General features: G+C 33.5%; 1 protein-coding gene across 1 annotated transcript in view; it reads left to right on the top strand.

Moving 5' to 3' along the window:
- Positions 1 to 24159, top strand: part of LOC120777642 (CD82 antigen) — a 127982-nt gene that overhangs the window by 13672 nt on the left and 90151 nt on the right. The window contains exon 2 of the mRNA XM_040109094.1: positions 20564 to 20647. The gene's annotated coding sequence lies outside the window, so the exon portion shown is untranslated. The remainder of the gene's footprint in view (positions 1 to 20563; positions 20648 to 24159) is intronic.

The raw sequence follows: 24159 nt of genomic DNA, 5'->3' as shown, positions 1-24159 counted from the left end.
TGATATTCCATTCACCTCTGTGGCAGTCAATTGAAACACACACCTATTTTCAAACAAAAAGAGCACACTGAAACCAAAAACACACACGCACACACATATGTATAGATTTTCTACACATTTGCGCATTTCCCGGTTTATAAAATTTTTCGAATTATTGCTTTCCTCATTAATGCTAAATGTTGCAATCGTTTTGATATTTGTTTTTTTGTGCTTTTTTTTTGCATTTTTTTTGTAAATTACACATTTGTTTTGTTGTTGTGGTTTCGCTTTGCCCATTGTAGCTGTAATTTCTTAATAATCTCTCACCATTTTGGTTTCAGTGCAGCTGTGTGTTTTTGTTGTGTTTGTTTTATTATTTAAGCGCTTGTTTTAAACCTGTCTGTCGTTTTGTGTTTGCCGCGCGTTATTTGAGAAGCGTGAACAAGGCAGCGTTGCACCGTTCCACGGCTGCAGAAATTGAGAAAGTGATGCGATTGTTTTTATTCGCCTTTTGTTGTTTTAATTTTGCGATTTTTTGTTGTTGTTTTCTGGAGTGGTTGTATATGAAAGTTTATATTGTTTATAAATTGTTAATACCAGGCCGGCATCAGTTTGAGCGCAAAGATACATACTATGTATGCTATATACTTATATACACTTACTTTTGATCAGTGACGTTTGAAAGGAAACTTGATAGTCGCATTTTATATAAGTAATACATACAAACATGCACACATACATGTGTACCATATAGTTGGGTCATTGCTCCTCGGGTCATTATGCAGGTGGTTAAGCGGTGAATAAGATAATAAACATTTACGCCTTCTTTTTTCTGGTATTTTTCGATATTTTTTTGGTGGTTTTTACTCGAAGGTGCGGTTTTCGATTAAGCTATTATGCGCATAATTGAATTAAAGAAAGTATGATCTATTCGGTAATATGAAAAAGTGGAAATATTTGTACACATGCATACTTACCAAAGATATCCAAGCTCCGAAGTACCTTATATCTGAAGCTAAGCCACGAACCGAAGTCGTAGAGTCACCACTTCTAGTTAGTGAAGGGGAAATATTGGCCATAGCCTGAAAATTTAAAAGCAGAAAAGCGCCTGGATTAGTTGCCATACCAAATAGAGCCTCAAAGGAAGCCATGACTTTAAAACCAAAATTATTCAAAATAAGTATAATGTGTGTTTAAAAGAAGGAATATTTTCCCACCTATGAAAAGTCCGGCAATTGGATCTACTAACAGAAACGCCTCCGTAAGAACATTCTTCATATCGGCTTCTGTACATGCTTGATACAATTGGCAAAGTCATAAGTTCTTACTAAATCATAGTAAGAAACCGCTTAGATTTAGCAATCCAGAAAGCCGGCGTATTATAAGAAAGGCAATACGGCCTTATGAAAAGGAGGTCCACCATTGACGCACTATACGGTGTCGTTAACACTGCGAAATGCACAGTGAGTGGCAAGCGATGGAAAGGCGGAACAAAAAAATATTGCGCGCTGATCACCCTGGATGTGAAGAAAGCCTTCAACTCAGCAGAAAAGGCCAAAAATAATCAAAGCTCTGTATGACATACGCGCTGTTCAATATCTTCTAAAAATTATTAAGAGCTATTTTGAAAACAGGCGACTTTTATTCGATACTGATGAAGGCACCAAGAGCTCTATTACGAGTGGAGTACCGCAAGGCTCGGTTCTAGGCCCCCTTTCGATGGAACTTAATGAATGATGTGGTGCTAAGGAGACACCGATCAAAAGCCGTTAAATTAATTGCATACGCAGACGACCTTATTGTGGTATCAGGGTATCAATAAAAACAAGCTCCAAGAGCTTCTGATTCACTATCGTTTTGTACGGCTTGGCGTTGTCTATTTTGGAATACAATTCATTACCTGTTGACCAAAGCTGATTATTTCGGGGTGAATGCTTCCGTCAGACAGTTCAATTGCTGACAGTATAGGTCCGAATTTATTAATTAAACCCGAAATTTTCTACTTTACCGATCGTTAATACGGGCTTGGCCACTTTCGCGTCGACTCATCGAGATTCCGTCTCACAAGCACGATTAAAGATCTAGCCTTTTGGCTTTGGGAAAATATTCTAGACATATCATATTATTGAAAGAAATAAAATAAAACAAACGATTTTTAGAAATGTTAAAACGTAAGCTCTTAAGTCCGGCTGCACCCTTACATCAAGCATCTTTTTGTGTCACACCTAATTTAATTCTTCCATGCTGTTTTTCGTCCAATGTTTAGCTCTGGGGCAATCCAAACAGTACTTGTATATCAGACTCGACGATTTACATTATTTTATAGATATTTTCCACAATTACCTTCCAGATCAACCACGCATCTTTGTCATTAAAACTACCCGAACGAAATCCACGAAACCAAAGTTACCCATATTTGACTGTTACAGTAACAGGACCATAAACACGATTCATATTTTTAGCTTCCTGGCTTGCGACTCTATTGAAGAGTAACTGTTAACTATTTTTGTTTGATAGAGTCTATATTTGACGCGTTCTCAAACAATACTGAGTCAAGCCATCTGAAAACTGTCTGAGAACTTTGTTGTTTGAACTAAATTGATAAGAAACGATGTTCTACCTAATGAAAATTACATCAAAAATATTTAAGAAGATTCAGAACTGAAATTATTTCTTAAGAAATGTTGCCAGATGTCTAAAAATATTGCTTAAGTGATACTGAAAATATAATCGAGAATGAATCTCAATATATATATATATACAATAAACATATAGCTGCCATACAAACTGAACGATCGGAATCAATTTCTTGTATGGAAAACTTTCACATTTGACAATAACTTCACCAAATTTGGTATAGATTATTTTCTAAGGCAACAATGTAATCTCCGAAGAAATTGTTCAGATCGGTTAACTATAGCATATAGCTGCCATACAAACCGAACGATCGGAATCAAAGGCTTGTGTGGAAAATTTTCGCATTTGGCGTGGTTTCTTCACGAAATTTGGCATTGATTACTACTTAAGGTAATAACATAATCTTACTACTTAAGCTAATAACATAATCTCCGAAAAAATTGTTCAGATCGGACTACTATAGCATATAGCTTTCATATAACCTGGACACATAGTTACTAAAAGAAATGCACTTGTGAAAGGTATATTACCTTCGGTGCAACCGAAGTTAACGTTTTTTCTTGTTTTTGATTGGGGCTGTCACCTGTTTAAAAAAGTAGCTAAAAATCTCGAACTCTTGAAATTTCGAAATTTTTGTTAGTGACAAAAAATTATAGTGTAGGAGTTGAAGTTTTTTTAAAGTGTGAGAAGTTTTTTAATGCTAAAGTCTATCTTTGTAAAGTCATATTGTTTAAAACGAGAGCTACAGATTACTAAATCCAACTATTGAAAAAATAATGGATTTATATTTCCTATTTTATAACTTTCAAATTCTACTTGACTTAATACAAATATTATTCTACAACGGAAAATAATAGAAAATTTTTAAATTTGTTGATTATTATTATTCAACTTTCGCTTTATGGCTTTCGCAATAAAAAATATCGATAAATTATACTGTACATTTTTTAACCTCAGTGATAACTGTAATTGCGAAATTAAAAGATTAACATTTAAATTGAATTTTTGCAACGATTGGTAAATAAATAAATAAATATACATACATACATATGTCCATAAGTGAGTACAAGCTGCGTAAATTCAAACAGTTAATCGGTTTTGCTTTTAATAATTTTCAATCGAAAATTATTTTCGACTTAAACCCCAGCTTGGTTGTATTTAAAGAGTTAATTGCTCGAGCACGCTCATATTTATACACTTATATTTCTGCATGTATTATAAATATGTGCGTAAATGTTTGCTTAAATAAATGTATTTAAATATACATACATATGTGCATATATGTATATAAATACATATAAAAGATTATATCAATTGGCGAGTTAAATGTCGGTTGCGTACGCGTTAACGCCCTGCGGTCAGCTGAGGCGATGCTAATGAATTCGTGGCAGAAGCCACTGTGTCAGCGTCAATGATGATGCACACATATACTATATATAATTATGTATATACATAAGCACACGCGACATTTAATAACTTGCAGAATAAACTTTATTTATAATTCTCGCACATTTTTTCGCTTACCATTTAATTGGCGACCGCAGCTTGAGCTCTTTCTGTGTGGGTGAAAATGAGCGTTCATTAGACCATTACGCAATGACGCAGTTTTAATGGCATGAAGCAGTTGCATAAATTTCAAAAAATGCAGTTTCGACAGAAGTTTGCCGTTACTTAAGTTGGTCTGACCAGGTCGTAGGCGAAAGATTGAAAGTCACTGGAATAATAGACCATGTTGGAAGCCTAGACGGTTTTTGTGTTAATTGTTTTTGTTGGTAGAAATATGTACATTGTGACAAAAAAGTACACGGAAATTGTTAATAAAAACGCAAAATAATTAATTATTCAACGATTTTACCAGTCCTCGAAACACTTTTCATAAGCAATTTTTGGGATGGCCCGCAGCTCCTTCAGCGAATTTGATTTTATATCTCTTCAATCGAATTAAAAGTGGATTCCATTTCGATGATTGTTGACTTGTTTGCATGCCAAACTCATAATCCCATGTCTCAACGGCAGTTGTAATGCTCCTCATGAATGCGGGATCGGAATTCGCATGATCAAGCTTGTCCAAAGAGACCGGTTTATGGTACGCTTTTCGAAAAAAATTCAGCTTTATCGGAATAAGTCTGAGCAAGCATGCATTTCAAGCCTAAAATATCCACCAAAATCATTCGAACGGACTCGCGAGAGATGTCGAGCTTTCTTGTCGTCTTTCTAACACTTGCCTGAAGATTTTCAAGCACCATATCGTTCACTTTTTTAATATTTTTATCAGTAGAAGAGGTCGACGGTCTTACAGAACAAGTTATGTCTTCAGCGATCTCTCGACCGTGTTTGAAGATTTTGTACCACTCGTAGGCTTTTCCAACATTCGCAACGATTACGCAAATTGAGAAAAATAAGCTTTGATGTGAAAGCGTTTTCACTAAAACAGGTTTTGTTGAAGTCCTACCTCGAAACCCAACAAATTTTCAGAATAAGTGCTTACTGTCCAGTTTTGTACTTCCGTTTTTTACACTTTGAATATTGGTAAAGGTAGTTTTTGATAAAAATCGTAAATAAAATGCTGAAGAACTCAAATTGAAAACAGTAAATCAAGTTAAGTATACGAGTACCTGTCTGAAAGCCATTGAGTCGAAATGGGATACTATTGGTAATAAAAACGTGTAGGACCAAGCTTAAGAAGCTGTCAGCTTCCCTGCTTTGTTTCGTAGAAGGCTCCTTAAAAGTTTTGAGAATATTTTAGCATACCGTTGATTGATGCTAAAGTCTCTACAAACCACTTGCTACCAATCATGAATCTTCTGCAGTTCAATTTATTTCATCGAGAGCGGATGCAAATTTATAATCGATTATTGTCTATGAAATGAGCACAAATCGATTTGGAGCACAACTGTAAAAACACTCAATTAAAAACCGGAGTTAGACTAAAAAAAAGAAATGATCATTTTCTTCTTCCTAAGGGTTAGGTTATATTGCATTAACGGCTGCCACGTCATACATAGACCTATTGAACCTTAGTGGTGCGAGAGGGAAATTCAGTTTAAGTTGAGGTGACATATTTGTCATACAGGACGTCTACGCTTTTTGCGAACTTTAAGTGGGATTTAATATCTAATTTTAATACTTCATCTAGTCCCCCTGTACTATGGAACTTCTAGATGTCTTGGACGAGTACCAATGTACCAGCGTCCCTCTTATGCCTACCTCCGTGCACTTTCTGCATGTGTCGTCATTACTTATGCCTATCCGGCTTTCATGTGATGCCATGTGATATGGTTGTGACCCGTCATTAGACCAACAACCGTCCTACAGTTTCTTTGGAGACCGTGTAAATTAAAAGCATGTGCGTTTTTCATGGCTTTTACATATGATCCTAAAACCAAATATAGTAGTTTTAAACTACATTACTAGAACACTGCATATTTAATACAATATATTATGTTAGGTCATAGACTTGATCCTTGCACCAAACTAACAGAGGATCCCATTTGTATAGATGCCAAACGACCAGCGTCTTTGTGGTTTCCAAAACTTCTAGATGTGGGCCAGACCCCTTTATATCAACCGAGCGTTTCGAGTTTACCGCAAATTTTCATGGAATGGCTAATATTAATTCCAGCATATCTGGATTCGCCAAGTTCGCCGAAAGTGTGTCCACCGAGAGGCTTAAACCTCTGTCTGTCAAAAGCTGGACAATTGAAAAGAAAATTTAGATGATTCCACCACGTCTTTCTTCATACAGCTTTGGCAATTTGTGCTGGACAAAATGCGTAATCTCACGGCATGTGAGACTATTGGACAATGTTCAGTCCGAATGCCTACTATGGCGGCGAGATGAAACTGCTAAGAGAAAGTAACTCAGAGAACCTGTTGCGTCCCACTTTGGGACAGTAGGATCTCCGAGCAAAGTATACTTAGGGACGCTACTATAACCGGATTGATGTAAAATATCTTACAAATTTGCCCATCCCCGAACTGGATCACATGAAACTATTTCCCTCGACTACCTCGAATAATATAAAACATTCAATGAAAAATATTACTGTGCCTTATTTGATCAATCGGAACATGAGTTAGGCAGTCAGGTCAAAGATTTTTAGCCAATATGGTTGAGAAGAAATAAATACCTATGAGTTTCAAGAAAGTACTGAATAAAAAATTTCGTTCGTATTTCCAGAGTCATATAAGTACAATCGTTTGGTCAAGTACTTCATACCATTTAGATCAAGGCGATATGAAGCGAATTTTCGTTAAAACTTTGCAGGTATCTCATAAGGTTTTTCAGTTAACCGACTTATCTTTCAAGGCAAGAGCGGATCTATGCCCAACTAGTCTCCCACTAAGCTTCAAAACGATCAATGTCGACATTGTATAATCATAAAAAAATTAGCCTGTAGAGCAAGTTCCCTCGAGCGTATATAGTATTTTATCATATATGCCCTTAGCTTTTATGCATATTGCACCTAAAGCAAAAAATAATATTTCCAAGCTATAACAAAGTATTATGCATTGCCACTGTGCCTTTGGGTCAATTGCAGCTGCTCCCAGCTGACTTACTCCACTGGCATGCAATTTCTTTCTATTCTCTGACAGACTGTCTGCACCACTGACAAACTAACCGACATTACCTATTGTCATTAAATTAAGTTGACATTTATGTGCAAACACACATACATACATTTGCAGACATTTGCTCTTGCCGCTGACTCTAATTCTAGGAGATTACCAGAGTTGTCTGGTTAATCGTTGGGCCACCGCTTGGTCGCTTGCCATAAGCCAAGCCAATGAACACATGCTGTGGAGCCCATATTAATGCAAATGAATAACACTACTTGCACCTACAAACACACACATACATATATGTATGCATATATTCTTATATTAGTATAGTTAGGCTCTTCCAAGTGGAGTATGATTGCGGCCGTGTGGGAGTAGACTGAATTGTCTCCGTGGCCTGAATGCTGCCTAATGTCTGTCCGTCTGTCGTAGGTATTTTCTCTTGTTGTTGTTATTGTCGCTGTTATTGTTGTTATTGACTAAGTGCAAATACGCTTGGAATGCTAGTTTGGAATTTTATTGCTAATTTGCTGCCAGCATTTGCTGAAGTTGAAAGCTGCTTCCAACGAGCCAGAACTCGTGTTCTACATTTCAGCCTATATGTGTGTGTGTGTGCGCAGAACAGTAAATGACAATATGTCGTTGAAAAGCCAAAAGTCAAAGTACAATTGTGTGTTCATCTTCCGCACAAGACGAACCGAACGTTGAGTGACTAATTAATATACTACATACTATACTTTTATACTCTTTTAGTGGCTCATAAAATTGAATATTTAGTTGAAGGTCTTTTTTTATTATTTACTACTCAGAATATTTGCAAGTTTAATTTTGGAATTTCTGTTGGATTATGTTATTAAATATTTTTGAAAAGCGGAATTTGGAAAAAATAACATAAAGTATTTTTAATGTCATATAATACATACTACAATTTTTACAATTATTTTCACAAAAATCAAGTACAAATCCGCTGTAAAATATTTTTTTTTACAATCTGACACTATTGGAACTGCATAACTGTGCTTGTTGGATATTAAAATAGAAATTATTTATTTTAGAAATTTTTTTGGAACCATGATTCTCGAATAACGCTATTCCACACCTATTTTAAAGTGCTATACCATTGTAACCCACGAAAAATTAGGCGATTTTCGTGAATTTTTTTAAAAGAAAGTACTAGATAATGTTTCGAAGTTCTTTGGACATAACAAGATATATTTTCAGCTATATTTTGAAATTTTTTTTACAAAAATATTGAAAAAAATGAAGGAATTATGTGTTGTCTTCGGAGGTGCCCAAAAAAAAATTTACACAACTGTTGACATGATTTCGGCCGAATAAGTAGCTGAAACGAAAAAATTAGAAAAGGTTATTAAAGTTGAAGGTATTTCTTATACAAGAACCTACAATTTTTGAAAAATATCAAAAATTAACAAAATGGCGTAGTACTGAAAAAAGTGTCGTTTTTTTAGGTAAAAAAATGGTCGTGTTTTTAAATGCCAAATTGACAAATTCAAGAATACTCAGTTTCAATTTGAAGTCGATCGGCCAATTTCTCGTTGAGTTATGATGTCAGCAATTTGGAAAAATCTCGTTTCGAAAAAAAACGTTTAAGATTTCAACTATCCAACTGGTCGCTCATTAGAACGTTTTCTTTCAAAAACTATGCAAGATACGACCTTGCGGAATTCACAGGATATTTTTGAAAATACAAACTATCGAAAAAACAAAACAAAATCGTTTTTTTGGAAAGTGTCACACTGGAATAGCCCTTTAAGTGGTTAGATGGGTTTCCTGTAGCTCAAAGACCTGTTTACAATTTCATGAAAATCGGTTAAGTAATTCTCAAGAAATCTTGCCAACCGACTTCAAAAACAGAGTTTCGAGAAAAACGCGGTTAAAGGCGGCGCACTTAGCACGGCTAGCCTCGAGCGCACAAGTTCTCAAGACTGTATCTCCGAAACTATTACTCGGATCAGGTTGAAAATTTAGGACAATATTCTGGGAGTGTTGTAGAATTTAATAAGACAATAAAAGAAAATCGATTTTTTGAAACCCGTAAACCCATGTAACCCCTAAAGAACACTGTCGAATGTCTAACAACCAGTCGAAAATGTCAGTACTACAGAGTGGAATAGGTGGGTTTTAAAAATGCATCACTTTCTTCACTTTATACTCTGATAATTTTATTGGTAGATTCAATTCCTTTTTTTCCTTTTTGTTGGAAGGAAAAATTCTTATTCTACTGCCTGAAAAAAATATCACGCCTCTTGATTTTGTAGGAAACTGGTCAGTTATACATTTTTTCGTTTACCCAAAAAATTATTTCAGAGAGTGTTTTCCAAGTTACGACCTTAAATATCTGTGAAACTTTGGCTGACTTGTTGAAGCTCTTAAAATCATCGTCGTCATTCTAACTGCTCTTTGAAAAGTTGATGCCGAAGATTTTTTCAGTAGCCAACATTTTTCAACAATATTTTAAGGCACTTATTCTTAAAAAGAAGTAAAAAAATGTTCAAAATATCAAAGCGTAATTATTTCTGATTGTTAATGTATATATTAAATTTTATTTAAATTTCCGGTTAAAATGTGATAAAAATAGCTGATCATATTTGATATTTCGGAGCCTATTCAATTTTAATGCAATTTGTAATAAATTAGCTGCCAATTTTATACTATTTTTTGCCTTTATTGAATATCTTTTCACAATCGTCTACCAAACTAATGAAAAATGATAATTTACTGAAAGCAATAGTTGTTAAACTGGATTTTGAATTTGTTGCGCTACATTTGTGCACACACACATATACATAAAGATACATTTATTTGTACATATTATACATAAACATATGCGTACCGCTAAGTCGCGGTGGCAACTGGACAATTTCGACAAAATCTTTTGTGTCCAGCGCAGTTTGTATTCAAAAAACTTGTTGTCCGAAATACGAGCAATTTGGTAATAAGTTGAGCATATTTACATAGTTGTATATGTATATATAATATGTAAATGCAAAGATCAACTTGTGTAAAAATAAATATTCCAAGACTTTTATTTATAGATACGTATGTATTATTCAATAAGAAAATCTAAGTTTAGCTTAAGATTATTGTAAAGTCGATAACATTAAAAGGAAAAGGGGGAAAAATTGTTTACTGCCGCGGATGAAATTTAAACCTTAGTAAAAAGGTAAAATATTTTTATATATTATATATCTCTTAAAGCACACTGTTATAAATAAAGGGTGATCCATTTAGAGGCTCTCTACTTTTTTAAAGATTACCTCTTTCAAATGTTGGCTGCGGCTACGTCACAGATAGTAAATCCATTTCGACTGATAACTGGCATAAATGGGCCCGAAGTAAATTTAGCTCGAAATCGTCGGATCTTCTTGGAACTTTTCAAGAGCCCATAGAGCTATATTTTCAATTTAAGATCTGGACGTAAAATGCCAAGTCGTTCCAAACGTCAGTCAGAGTTGCTGCGAACGGCGCCGAATCGACTGTATACGTGGCTTCGTGTACACTCATCTACGGTTGCTACACTATCTTCGCCGCGTTCTGGCATGCTCTATTCTGTCGAATATTATTCAATAATGAATGAATGGTCTCAAGATGGGTGATGGAGTTGCGAATAGTATGCTCAGTATGTCGGCTATGTTGACCATAACTTGAAGAAAGCGGACGAAACACATTCTTTGCAGAACGTGAATTTTCGTAATAAAGTTGAACGATTTGTAAACGTTGTTCAGGCGTAAGTCTTCCCATGATCAAATGCCAAACAATACTGAACAAAAATAATATGACAGCTGGACACGGCTCACACGTGATCTGTCATAAAAGGTCTATTGAAAAAAGTACCTCTACTTGGTTCACTCGTTATATCAACGAATTGACATTTTTTCAGTGAAATAACGCAAGATTTGAAGCAAATCCAAATTAGAATTTTTCCTTGCCACAAAAGTTTGACTGGTTAGTTATGCATCTGCTCTGATCTGCTGTGAAAATGGTATGTTTTCTAAAGCTAACAATTCATGTCTCTTAGGTCGCAACATCATATACGGAAAATAAGTAACTTTATTGCGAATCTCACTAAAAGTATATAAAGTGGTTTATAGAAAGAAATTTGCTAGTACTAATAATTTCAGAAAACTTGTTTTTTTATAAGTGAGTAGAAAATAATGTCGAACTAACATAAAGTTTCCCTGGAACAATTTTGGTTTTTGTAAGATGTGTCCATTAACGTTTAAGGATCAAAACCAAAAATGCGATAGATATATGGAATTCTTTGTTAAATAGTTCTTTAATTAAAAACTTGAACCAAACATCGTTTCATTGCTCACTATCATTTCAATAAAATTAAGCGAAGCTGCATGCGACGGTTCGAAAATTCAGATCAAGATCTCAATCTCAAGCGTCGTTTTCTCCCTTGTAGCGCTTCATTTCGAATCGATTTTGAGCGAAATTGTTTCTAGTTTATTGCTTTTCAAACAATCTTCTTTGAAGGAATAGTGGAGTTTACACTGTCATTTTCCAACACTTCGTTGCTTTAGCGTGTGTTCTATTGCAACTCGCTTTCAAGGAAAATAAGGAATTAGCCTTATAATTCATACGTTTGATGACCAATTACCTGCTACATTTAGTCACTCATTCACTTTCCTAATAAAATAATTGCACATTATTGCAACACTAACAATTATTTGAATGAATTGCGCGAATTAATAGTTTCTGTTCGACTAATGTGTTCGAGTGCTATTTATTGCAAATGTGACCACTAAGGTATTCCAACGCGACAATAATACAATTTCAATATAAATTAATAGAAAACACTAAAAATTATAAAAGCTTTAAATCTTAGTATGTGACCAAACTTGCTTTCAGGCACGTTCTATCATTTGCATATCCGATTGCTGATAGTCGCCATATACTCTTACGAAGATGTGAGTGAAAGATAGCGCGGAAATTAAGTGATTTTATAGACATATATAGTATGTATGTATGTTTACTCTCGTACATACATGCATACATACATGCAAACGTATCTAGAAATATATATAATTTTAGCTGTTGCCGTATGTGAAACTGCAATGGTTTATAGACAAATATAAGCCACATATACATATATGTATATGTACATTAGAGGGAAGTCGATTTTTTTTATAAAATCGTATATGCGTTAAATGTGTGACGAATAATTCTGAACAATTTTGCCTAAGAGCCTATGGGCCTAAAAGCAGCTTCGAGCCAGCGATTTTTAAGGTCAAGTTTAAGAATAATCGGTTTCATTGGAGATATGTGACATAGTTGTTCGATCAGACCGATTCCGTCATATGATCAATGGAATAATCAAATGCACCTATGTTTTAAATTTCATTCTGATATCTCAAAAACTGACAAACAATTTTTTTATAATCCTTATAAAACTTCGCGAAAGGGGTACATGGGTTTCCTCAGGTAAAAAACTGCCTTTTTTCAACGATTTTTTCTCATGTAAAAAATTAAATATTTTATTAGAATTTTTATTTTTTTTTGTTACATTTTTTATTAATTGTTTATTGATACAACCTTAACTTAGAGCTAGGACGTATGAAAAAAAAAACTTAAAATTCTTTTTTTGGCAGACATTTTTACAATGTCGAAAATGGTGCGACATTTTTTTTTTCAAAACATCCTTCATCCAAGTCTTTAAGAATTGTATCTCAAAGACCTGTGTATAATTTTATGAAGTCGGTAGTCTAACCAACTTCAGTTTCGTGAAAAACGATTTTAAAGACTGCGCACTTAGCCTAGCTAGCCTCGAGCGCCCAAGTTCTCAAAACTGTATCTCCGAAACTATTACTCAGATTAACATGAAAATTGAGGACAATATTCTAGAGGTGTTATCAAATTTAATAAGACAATAAAAAGAATTTGATTTTTTGAAACCCGTAATACTTTAAAATTCGCTGAAACCGGTTTTCAACCCTGTCTCTTCTATAGAACATTACCGCTTACGAAACTTCTCCGTTTTTTTGGGCTCTGTAAATCGACCCGCTCTAATATGCAATAAATATATAAAATATATATATGTATATATGAATATATATATATATATTTTAAATGAGTATATTTGTATATGTTTACTTCTAGATACAGATATACGTACTCACCAGTTGCAGTTATATACGTACATATATGTGTATCTGTAAGAAGGTCAAGTTTATAGTAGCACAGAAATTGGAAATAAATCATCCAGCATCGATGTAAATTAAAGTGAACAAATTAATAAGAATAAATGATTTATACACAGATGTGAGTGTGTGAATGTATATATGTAGATGTATATTTGTAGATATACGTATATCATATAAAAATAAATTTGAGTGCTGCAGGTTATGTATGTATGTATGTATGTAGTAGTTATAGAGTATTTTACAAACAAGTTTATTTAACAATAAAAAGGGCGTAACATTAATAAATAATCATCACTGCGACTTGTACAGTGTGCCACATAAATGTGAATACCAAACTAGTTAATAATTACTAAAGAGTGGCGATGATTTATTTCATATTTGTGACTGAATAATTCGAGCCAGTATTTTTAAAATTATAAGTTTTGAATGCACATATTTTTTAAATAAATTTTCGAAATTTATTTGAATTTTGAATTGGCAGAATTCATAAATAATTTTTTAGGAATAAATTTGCAATCACAATAGCAAAATTATCTAAACACTTGCAGTATGTATGTAAGTATATGTATGTAGTACATTTTCAGACTTTCATATGCCATATACATACATATTTACATATGCACATATATTTTCACATTTATAAATATTACGTGGGTATTGTGGAATTTGTATGGCGTATAAAAATCAAATTAAGCTTGACAATTTAAATGCATATATATTATATAAAAACATGAGTGTAAGTTTAGAAAAGTACTGCTTTCATAGAAATACTCGTGAGTGTTAGGAATGGCTTTACTACAGTAGACGTACATATCTATATATAAATACATATGTATATAGTAGGCGGGTATTAATTTCTTGCTGATGAATATACATACATACATACATATGTATATCTCTGGTTGGGTATGGAAATAAATCGTTTCACACTTTATATTCAAATCAATTCACGTACTAATAAATTAATTTTGAATTTAAAAATTTGTGGAATAATAAAATAACTTCTTTAAGTAATTTTAGGTACAACTATGTATATTTACATATACATATGATGATACGTATATATGGATGATAGTAGTACAGGGTTACCCACTCGAAGTGTTACCTATTCAAACGACTATAATTTTTTAGTTTGATAATATTTTTATTGATTCCAATGACAAAAATGTATGAAAATAATTTAAAATTTAGAATCCATTCACTTTAGCTCGATATGGCCACCTTTTGCCTTGACTATGGCCCTCAAACGGTCAAAAAACGAGTTGCATGCTGCACGAATGTGAGCTTGTGGTATTTTGGCCCATTCACGTACAATCGCTTTCTTGAGCGCATCCATACTGGTGTATTTTTTAGTCCGCACCTTGCTCTCTAAAATGGACCAGATGGAAAAGTCCATCGGATTTGCGTCTGGTGAATTCGAAAGCCATTGTGTCGACGAAATGAAGCGTGGAACATGATTTTTTAACCACTCTTGGTTAATTCTCGCTTTATGTGACGGCGCCGAGTCTTGTTGGAACGTCCATTCTTTCCGGCCGAAGTGTTTACGTGCCCACGGCTCTAAAGCACCTTCCAAAATATTTTCACGATAATAAGTCGCATTTACTTTGACACCAGGCTCGATGAAAACGACTGGAGAGCGCCCATCAGCGGTCACGGCAGCCCATACCATCACTTGCGATGGGAAATTACTTCAGGTGGCCATTCGTAGGCTTAAATTCTCGTACGTGCGTTCGGTCAAGTAAACACGGTCATTTTGAGAGTTTATGAATTGCTCAATAGGAAATTCTTCTCATCAGAAAACACAATGTTCGGAAATTCGCCACGTTCGTGCAAGTGTAACAACTCCTTCGCTCTTTCGAGTCTAACTTTTTTTTGCTGCGGTGTAAGATTGTGTCCTTTTGGAACTTGTAAGGCTTGACCTTTAGCTCATTTTTCAACAGTCGTTGCATTGAACTTTGCGAAATTTTCAGCTCTTTAGCCATTTGATTGCCACTTCGACGTGGATTTCGTTCAAGTCGAGCCTTCACTTTTCGAATCATCTCAGGTGATGTTGCTGTTTTCTTATGACCACCTCCATGGCGTTTTGCGATGCTGCCAGTATCATTGTAACGATTTATAGTGCGATACACAAACATTTTGTTCACTTCGAGATGTTTTAGCTGACGAACAATTGCTGCTTGTGTTTTTCCAGCCAAATATAAAGCAATCACACTATTACGTTTAAATTCCATCACGTATAACTTTTTTTTCACACGACACAGACTAAAATGTTTTTGTACGCTTGTAAACAATGGAATGATTTGTTATTGGTGTAAATTTAAGCGCGCTGTCATTAATAGTGTGGTAGTTATAGCAGTTTGAATTTGGTAACACTTCGAGTGGGTAACCCTGATTTTTTTGACATTTACATTGTCAAAAGTACCCAAAAAATGTAAATAAGACGCAAAATATTTATTTATTCAGCAGTATTTATTTGTCGCCTTCAAAGTAATCCCCACCTTATGCCAACTATTTTTTCAGTGCTCGAAACACTTTTCATAAGCACTTTTTGGGACGGCCCTCAGCTCCTTCAGCGAATTTTGTTTTATCTCTTCGATCCACTGAAAACGGTTTCCACGGAGAGGTAATTACAGTTTGGGAACAAGAAAAAAAACACACGGAGCCAAGTCTGGTGAATATGGTGCTTGATCGGTGGTATTCATTGCGTGTTTGGCTTTAAATTCGGTCATAAGCGTACTCTTTTTGAAAAAAAATTGTACCACTCGTACTTCGTCGTCGCTTGTGTTTTTGATAAAACTGAATCACCGCAAGTCTTTTCCAAAGTCGCAAGGTTTTCATGGTAAAAAATGACGTTTTTGCGAATTTATTTCTTAATTTTGGATTGAGTAAGTTTATTTGGATCTTTTGTACATTATTGAGCACACTTTTGGCAATGCAGCGCAGTTTTTTCATGCAGAAATACATATTGAAACGTATGCCGGTTACAGTGGTTCTCCCAGAACGTCTTGAGAAAAAAACACTTTGCGGTATTCACCATAACTCGGCTAACTCTTTAAAAAGACCAGATTTATATCTTTTGTAGACATTATTAACCAACAATTATTTTTTAATGTTTACATATACATATGTCTGTATGTAGGTTGGTTCCCATGAAATTTGTCTAGTTTTTTGTACCTAGCCGAGTCATTCAACTTTCAGACTACTAAACTTCAACTTAAAACTGCTTATAATTACTTACGAACTTTGAGTTGGCGATAAATTATGTGAAAAGCAGTTTTTTTTTATCTCCAAGAATTGTTTCAAATTATTTGCTCAAAGTCTAACTTTGGTTCAACATGCACACTTTTTGCACATTTTTAATTTTTTATCATTGTTTGTTTGACTTAAAGCATGATCACTAAGCTGAAATCGGATCAGTGAAGCTCATAGTATTTACGGATTGCCATAAGTCCTTGTATGAAAACTTTTTTATTTGACAAGATATCCTCACGAAATTTGGTATATTTTCTTATCCGCGGCAACGCTATAATCTCCAAACAAATTGTTGAGTTTGGACAACTATAACTAATAGCTGCCATACAAACCGACATATCAAAATGAAGCCCTTGTATGGAAAACTTTTTTATTTGACAAGACAGCCTCTTGAAATTTGGCATAGATTGTTATATAAGACAGTGTTATAATTTTCGAACGTATTGTTCAGATCGGACCAATATAACATATAGCTGTCATACAAATTGGATGATCATAAGCAAGATAAAGATCCATTTATACCCCTATATGCTATAAAAAATGTAAAAAATCCACCAGTGAAGAGTATTATAGCTTCAAAAGAGACGAAATTAACGTTTTTTTCTTGTTTGTATTAAAATCAAAATAAAAATCTATAGCCGTAAAAAAGACTCATTGCCTTATACAATAAATATAACAATACAAGTACATAAAAGTACTTAATTTGTAACTTTAATTGAGTGGGTTCACACTCTACTTACTTACATATGTATGTATGTACATCGAAATCTAACCACAACCAGCTTTGTGCGTACATTTAGACTTCCGTTTGGCTCCATTATTTTGCCTTAGCGCACGTACATACATATATACTAGTTTACCTTCTTTCATATTAGTAATAAGTCTGTTTGTGCTCGGGTGGCGCTAATACCTATTCTAAAGGCCTTTTGAAGTCCACTTAGCCCACCATTTACTTAACTCCTTGCTTTTGTAAGTTTGTTTGTGTTGCAAGCATTACTTCGGTCTGCTTTTCAAATGTGTTTCTGAGCGGCTGCGGAACTCTTAGTTTGTCAGCTGGCTACTTTTATAGCATAATTACACACACATACAAACAGATATTTGTAAAATAGCGGTGCTAAGTAGGTGTTGCAGGTTATTAGCGTAACACCCATTCTGCTAATTGAAAAGACAAACTGCAAGCAAAGTGGCAGACAGAACCAAGTGGTCAGCGCTTTTTACATACATACATACATACATTAATATTTAATTACATAAGCATGTACTTACTAGCGTAGGCACTTTAACTGCTCTTAGGTAGCCGGCCGTAAGTCTAAGTGCTATAAGAAATGTATGACTAAATAAGTTCAAATTAAAGTGTGCAAATTTATTAGGGTGGTCGCGTTAATATAAAACCGTTAAAAATAAAAAAAAAATATAATGATGTAAAAATATTAGTTTCTGATTTTCCTAAAATAATCCAAATGATTCATCATTAGTATGACCATTATCATTATAACATAAAACATAACATAAAAAATCATTATGACTCATTTATCATTATCATCATCATCATTGTCATAATCATCATTATCAAAATTGTCATCATCATCATCATCATCATCATCATCATCATCATCATCATCATCATCATCATCATCATCATCATCATCATCATCATCATCATCATCATCATCATTATTCAAATCAAATTTTCGTCGTTATCATTTTTTAATCATCATCAACAAAATCATTATCACTGTTATGATTATCACCATCACCACCTGATCGAGTCCATAAATCATAATCACGCATGTGAAACTGCTAACTTATTTCACGGCACCACCCTGTGCCAATGAAAATTATTAATTCACAAAAATAAAAGACCACCCTAATGTTTACATTTAATTCGCACTTCGCACTCTTCATTTAAGAACAGTTAAACATACATTAAGCACATTAAAATTGCATATGCATACATATATACATAATAATGTGCGTTTATATACATACATATGTATGTATATATGTATATCACGCTATACTTAGCAAAACTGCGCATCTCAGCAAGAGCTCCCCAGACACCCATTTAAATATTTTCGCTACACATTCTCCACATATGGCATGGCCTAGTGGCTTTTGTTTATTTAACTATCTTTGCTTCTCCAACTTTGTTTTATTTTTATTTTGCATTTTTAATTTTTCTTTGCATAACTTTCAAGTCATCTTTCTTTTGTTGATTAACCCTCCTCGTTTTAGTTTGTGTTACGTTATTTAGTTTTTATTCAGCTCATACTTATTATATAATGAGTCTGCTATGTTGACATTGAATTTCATTAAATGTGTATCAAAAAGCGTTGCCAACCAAGAGAAGAGGAACGACCTTTAAATAGCTAACAAATGCAGCTGGTGGCCATGGGTATATATGTATGTATATATTTTTGCTTATATATAAAATATTTATTGAAGCATTTTTTATGCATATAGACTCAATATAAAATTGCTTAAGGTATAAAGAAGACAAGCAGATTTTATCACGATTATAACCCTTCCTATAATGAACAAATTTAATATTAATATTTGCTGAAAAAAATTTACATGAACAAAAAGACTTTACCGGGCTTTGCTTTAGTTCACCGGACTTGTATTTCTATGTACATAAGTATGAGTCGTAGTTCAAATTGGTCATATCGTAAAAAGTGTGGTTGAGATCCGCTTCTTCATATAGATATACTATTTGTTTCAGATAACATTATTTTTTTCCGATGTTTGAATAATTTCCAAAATTTGCTAGAATTCGAAACATCTGAGAAAATGAGAACTCCTTGAGGGGTTACATGGGTTTCCTCGGGTTAAAAATAGCATTTTTCAACAATTTTTTCTCATATAAAAAATGAAATATTTTATTAGAATTTTTTATTGTTACAAAAAAACGCTATTAACAAAGAAATTCTGAAATTTTTGGAAAAAAATATTTTAAAATTGGCCATTGCGATGGCATTTCCGGTGACCCCTCGGGCATCCGCATTGGCAGAATAACTCCTAACAGGATCATCTAAAATGAAAAAATACGTGGTTTTGTTAAAACCTTAATTAAGAACTTGGACGATGGAAAAAAATGAAAATTGGATTTTTGCCAGACAATTTTAGAAAAAAATTAAAGTATCAGTAAAAATTTCGCGACTTTTTTTTAATCCATCGCAGAAGTCTTTAAGAATTGTATCTCATAGAGCTGTGTAAAATTTCATCAAGATTGGTTGAATAGTACTCGAGAAATTTTGCCAACCGTCTTCAAAATCACAGTTCCGAGAAAAGCGCGTTTAAAGCCGACGCACTTGGAAACTTTTCAAACTACTATTGAAAATTTAGGACAACATTCTAGAGGTGTTGTAGATTTGAATAATACAATAAAAAATTGATTTTTTGAAACCCGTAAATCTATGTCACCCCTTGAAGTAATTCTGCTAGCAAATTGGGTTTGTAGTTTAATCTTTATTTTTGTAAAATTTAGATTCGACGCTACCAGTTGAAATTTCATAGCGCCGGTCGAGGCATTCACGGCGCTATCGATGGTTAGATTGTGAAGAACAAGCGTTCATTAAAAATTATTAAATCAGAATTTTTAATACTTATCGAAACAGTTTTCTTTAACAGATTACATATTTCATTGGACAATATCGTACTTGTATATACCTCGAATATGAGCCAAATCATGCCATAAATAAGGTTTTAGGTATAAATTCGTATCTGGCGCCATGTATTGATATTTTATTATTACTATTAATTATTACAAAGATGAGAAGTTCTCAAGGGGTGGTTTGAAGCTTTTCCAATTCATTTCGTTTCTGCATTGCTATACGTAAATATTTGATTAGTTATCTAATTAGTTGAGAATAAAACCAGACTTACGTATATTTACATAACCTATTTTCGACCTATATTGTAATATAAGTATAATATAAAATAATCTATATATATTTTTTTATTTGCAGAAAATCAGCATATACTTCTTTTATCGGCCAGAGCTGCTGCTACAGAACATATAAGAGTTCAATTAATATTTTGAAGTGAAAATTGTAAGTACAAAAATTGATTTTAATCGAGAACTTATATTAATTAATAATCCGAATTTAGTAAAAAATTGTTGAAATATTTTAAGTAACTCTTGACGTTTTGTGCCCCTAACGATTGTTTGTAAAATTTAAACCTTCTTAAAATATGTTTACTATTTGGGGTGGGTAAATAAAGACAATGGTTTTTTTTTGCTTCGTGCTCTGAAAAATTCCTTGTTCTCCAGTTTGAGCTCTTTATTGTAATGGAATGCCCTCCGCCTAATGATTTTCTATTTTTTTCTTATTATCAGATAGCAAAATGCATATATCGCTTCCAACTACTAGAAAACATATTTCGTTTCATAGATTTAGTAAAAAGTTATTGCTCTACAAAATGGTTTTTACGATTTTTTCGTAAACCTAACCATTTAAAAGATGTTGGCGATTGAACTTTGACTATTTTAAGGCCAGGTTCCTCTAAAAAACGTAATTTTTTTTTCAATACATTTTATATTTATTGCAAAACATGTTGAGTAATCAATTTTTTTCATATGAAAGTACATATATTATATTAAATTACTTGAAAATTTTTTTTTTAATTTTTTTTTTTTAAATGGCGGTCCCGAAAATGGCTGCTGAAACTCATCTGATTCGTAGATGGATGACATCACTTCTTGGAAAAGAATTATCTGAAAGCAAAAAACAAAACGGTTTCATGTTCTGTATCGAATTAGCTATGGCCTCAAGCAGAATGAAACATTTTCAATGAAAAAAAAAAAACAAAAAATGGCGGACTTTTGAATTTTTTTAACCCTTTTTTCACTTTTAATTGTTTATAACTTTTTTTAAATAATAATGAATATTTCTGGTTCTTTTTGAGGCCATAGGCAGACATATCGATTAGTACAATAGTTTTGAAATGAGAGTGTCATCGATGCGAGAAAACGTGGTTCTCGGTCTTGCTGACCTTCGGGACTAATTCTATACTATTTCTACGAGTATAATACAGTAGCAATTTATGAAAAAAAAAAATTTCGATTTTTTCAAAATTGTTTGGAGGAACCTGGCCTTAAGCAATTTTTTTTAATAATACAGCTCATTGTAAATAAATCACTTTAAATTGTCAAGCTCAAAACCTTGTAGGAAATTTTCTGTTCTACAAAAATTGTCTACAAATTGTTTCCATTAAGTTAATCGTTCACGAGATGTTAATTGTCAAACAACAACGCCTATCAAAGGGAAACCTAAAAAGAACAAAAAAGAGAAGAAACCCACGTCTTGTCACCATTAAAGTAACGTTTGATGAATGTAAAGTTCTCAGCTGCGTTTTCAAGCATTTCTTTCGCAAACTTGAAGTCGTTTTTGCAAAAGTTTTAAGTCTCTTGATATGAGTATGGAATTGACACATTACACACCCAAAACATTTACGATGATATTCTGAGTCGGTCCATAAGAAATTTTGAGATCTCCGCCATCACTCTAAAGCCAACTCGACAATTTTCAACCACGTTTTCTTTAAAATTTTCGATGTTATAGGCATGAGCAGAGGTGGACGGACGACACGATTGATGACTTCCCCAAAACACGTCTGCAGACATTTGAACATTCTTTAGCCGTGGTTTTGTTGGAAACATAAAATATCCGACCACACTTTTTGTAAAACTTTTTTCTATGGTAAAAAGCGCGTCTTAAACAAATAGCTTACATGAAAGGGGTACCAATCTACAAAAAAATATTTACATATTTAGGTTTATATGGATTGTTCAACAAATCAATTTAAGTTTTGCTTTACTTACATACAAAATTGAGTAATTTTGTGTTAAGTAATTGACAATCCAACTTTGACTCGCACTAGTTCAGTTCAAAGTAACTGGAATACAATAGCAATGATTACAGCGAAGTCGCGCATACCTTCATCTATCTTCATATATATTTTTTGCACTGATATTATATTTCCAATTTCAGTTCATTTAAATGAACATACCAAATAACTGGGCCTGAAAAGTTGCAAATAACAGTATTTGCACATATATTGCTCGCTTATTGCATGCAACACTATTTCAGTCGACCACTGAAGCGAACCGACAATGACACAATTTATAGAATAAACTATCAATTAATTTTACAAAACGCAATTAGATTTTGTCACATGACAATTTTCTAATATTCGGTCTACTTATTACGCTTGAATAGCTTGAATGGACAGACATAAATACAAATTTTGTAATGATGTTTTGCCAATATTTGTTGCAATTTGTGTGCAACGTTTTCGGTTATTAATTTACTTTTGTTTAATCCATTCTTGCTAACTTGTTTACTAACCATACTACATACATATATATCCTTAATTATGCATTGATGTTAATTTCAGCAGTTCTAATATATGGTTCAATAAACTGACAATCGCAACTTAATTGAAAGCACAGGTTAATTGACAATTAAACGCAAAATCTAATTTACCGGCAGAGTTGTTTTACTCGGAGATAAATTTGTAGTCGTAAATTACTTGCGTGTTCGATTGTTACACAAATAGTTATATGAAAATATATCTTAAAATATAATAAATCAACTGTTAAATCAAGAATAAGTTGACGCTTCACTAAGCTATTAAAAGGTAATCCGTGTTTTTAGACCTTTTTTCAGTAGCTCAATTCTTTTGCCAAATAATTTTAGCTAGTGACGAATAGAAGAAACAACTGTCATAAACAAGCCGATATACAATGTTGTAATACTTTATTGCATCCACACACTCTCCTGCATTGATTATGCTGGTCGCTTGCTCTCTCTCCGGCTTTTCATTACAAAACGTCATAGTTTATCAAAGGGTTATATTCACTTTCGTGCTAGAAAACACACGTTTTTTGTCAAATTTTTTTAAGAAGTATTTTATTTAATAATGAAATAAATATAATATTCGTTAGCAGCATATGTACATTATAATCGGTGATTTATTTTGAAAAGTTTTGCACCCTCTTGATGCTGTAGCTAATCTTCCTCCTTCCTTTGAAAGAAAAACCACAGAAATTCAAATTTAATGGATAATGTTTATTATCATTCGAAAGAACATTTTTTTATGTTTATTTTTATACTCTCGCAACAATGTTGCTAAGGAGAGTATTATAGTTTTGTTCACATAACGGTTGTTTGTAAGTCCTAAAACTAAAAGAGTCAGATATAGGGTTATATATACCAAAGTGATCAGGGTGACGAGTAGAGTCGAAATCCGGATGTCTGTCTGTCCGTCTGTCCGTCCGTCTGTGTCCGTCCGTCCGTGCAAGCTGTAACTTGAGTAAAAATTGAGATATCATGATGAAACTTGGTACACGTATTCCTTGGCTCCATAAGAAGGTTAAGTTCGAAGATGGGCAAAATCGGCCCACTGCCACGCCCACAAAATCGCGGAAACCGAAAACCTATAAAGTGTCATAACTAAGCCATAAATAAAGATATTAAAGTAAAATTTGGCACAAAGGATCGCGTTAGGGAGGGGCATATTTGGACGCAGTTTTTTTGGAAAAGTGGGCATGGCCCCGCCC

Source organism: Bactrocera tryoni, chromosome 5, assembly GCF_016617805.1.
Source record: "Bactrocera tryoni isolate S06 chromosome 5, CSIRO_BtryS06_freeze2, whole genome shotgun sequence".
NCBI classification, from domain to species: domain Eukaryota; kingdom Metazoa; phylum Arthropoda; class Insecta; order Diptera; family Tephritidae; genus Bactrocera; species Bactrocera tryoni.
This window is presented reverse-complemented; position numbering and strand designations above follow the sequence as displayed.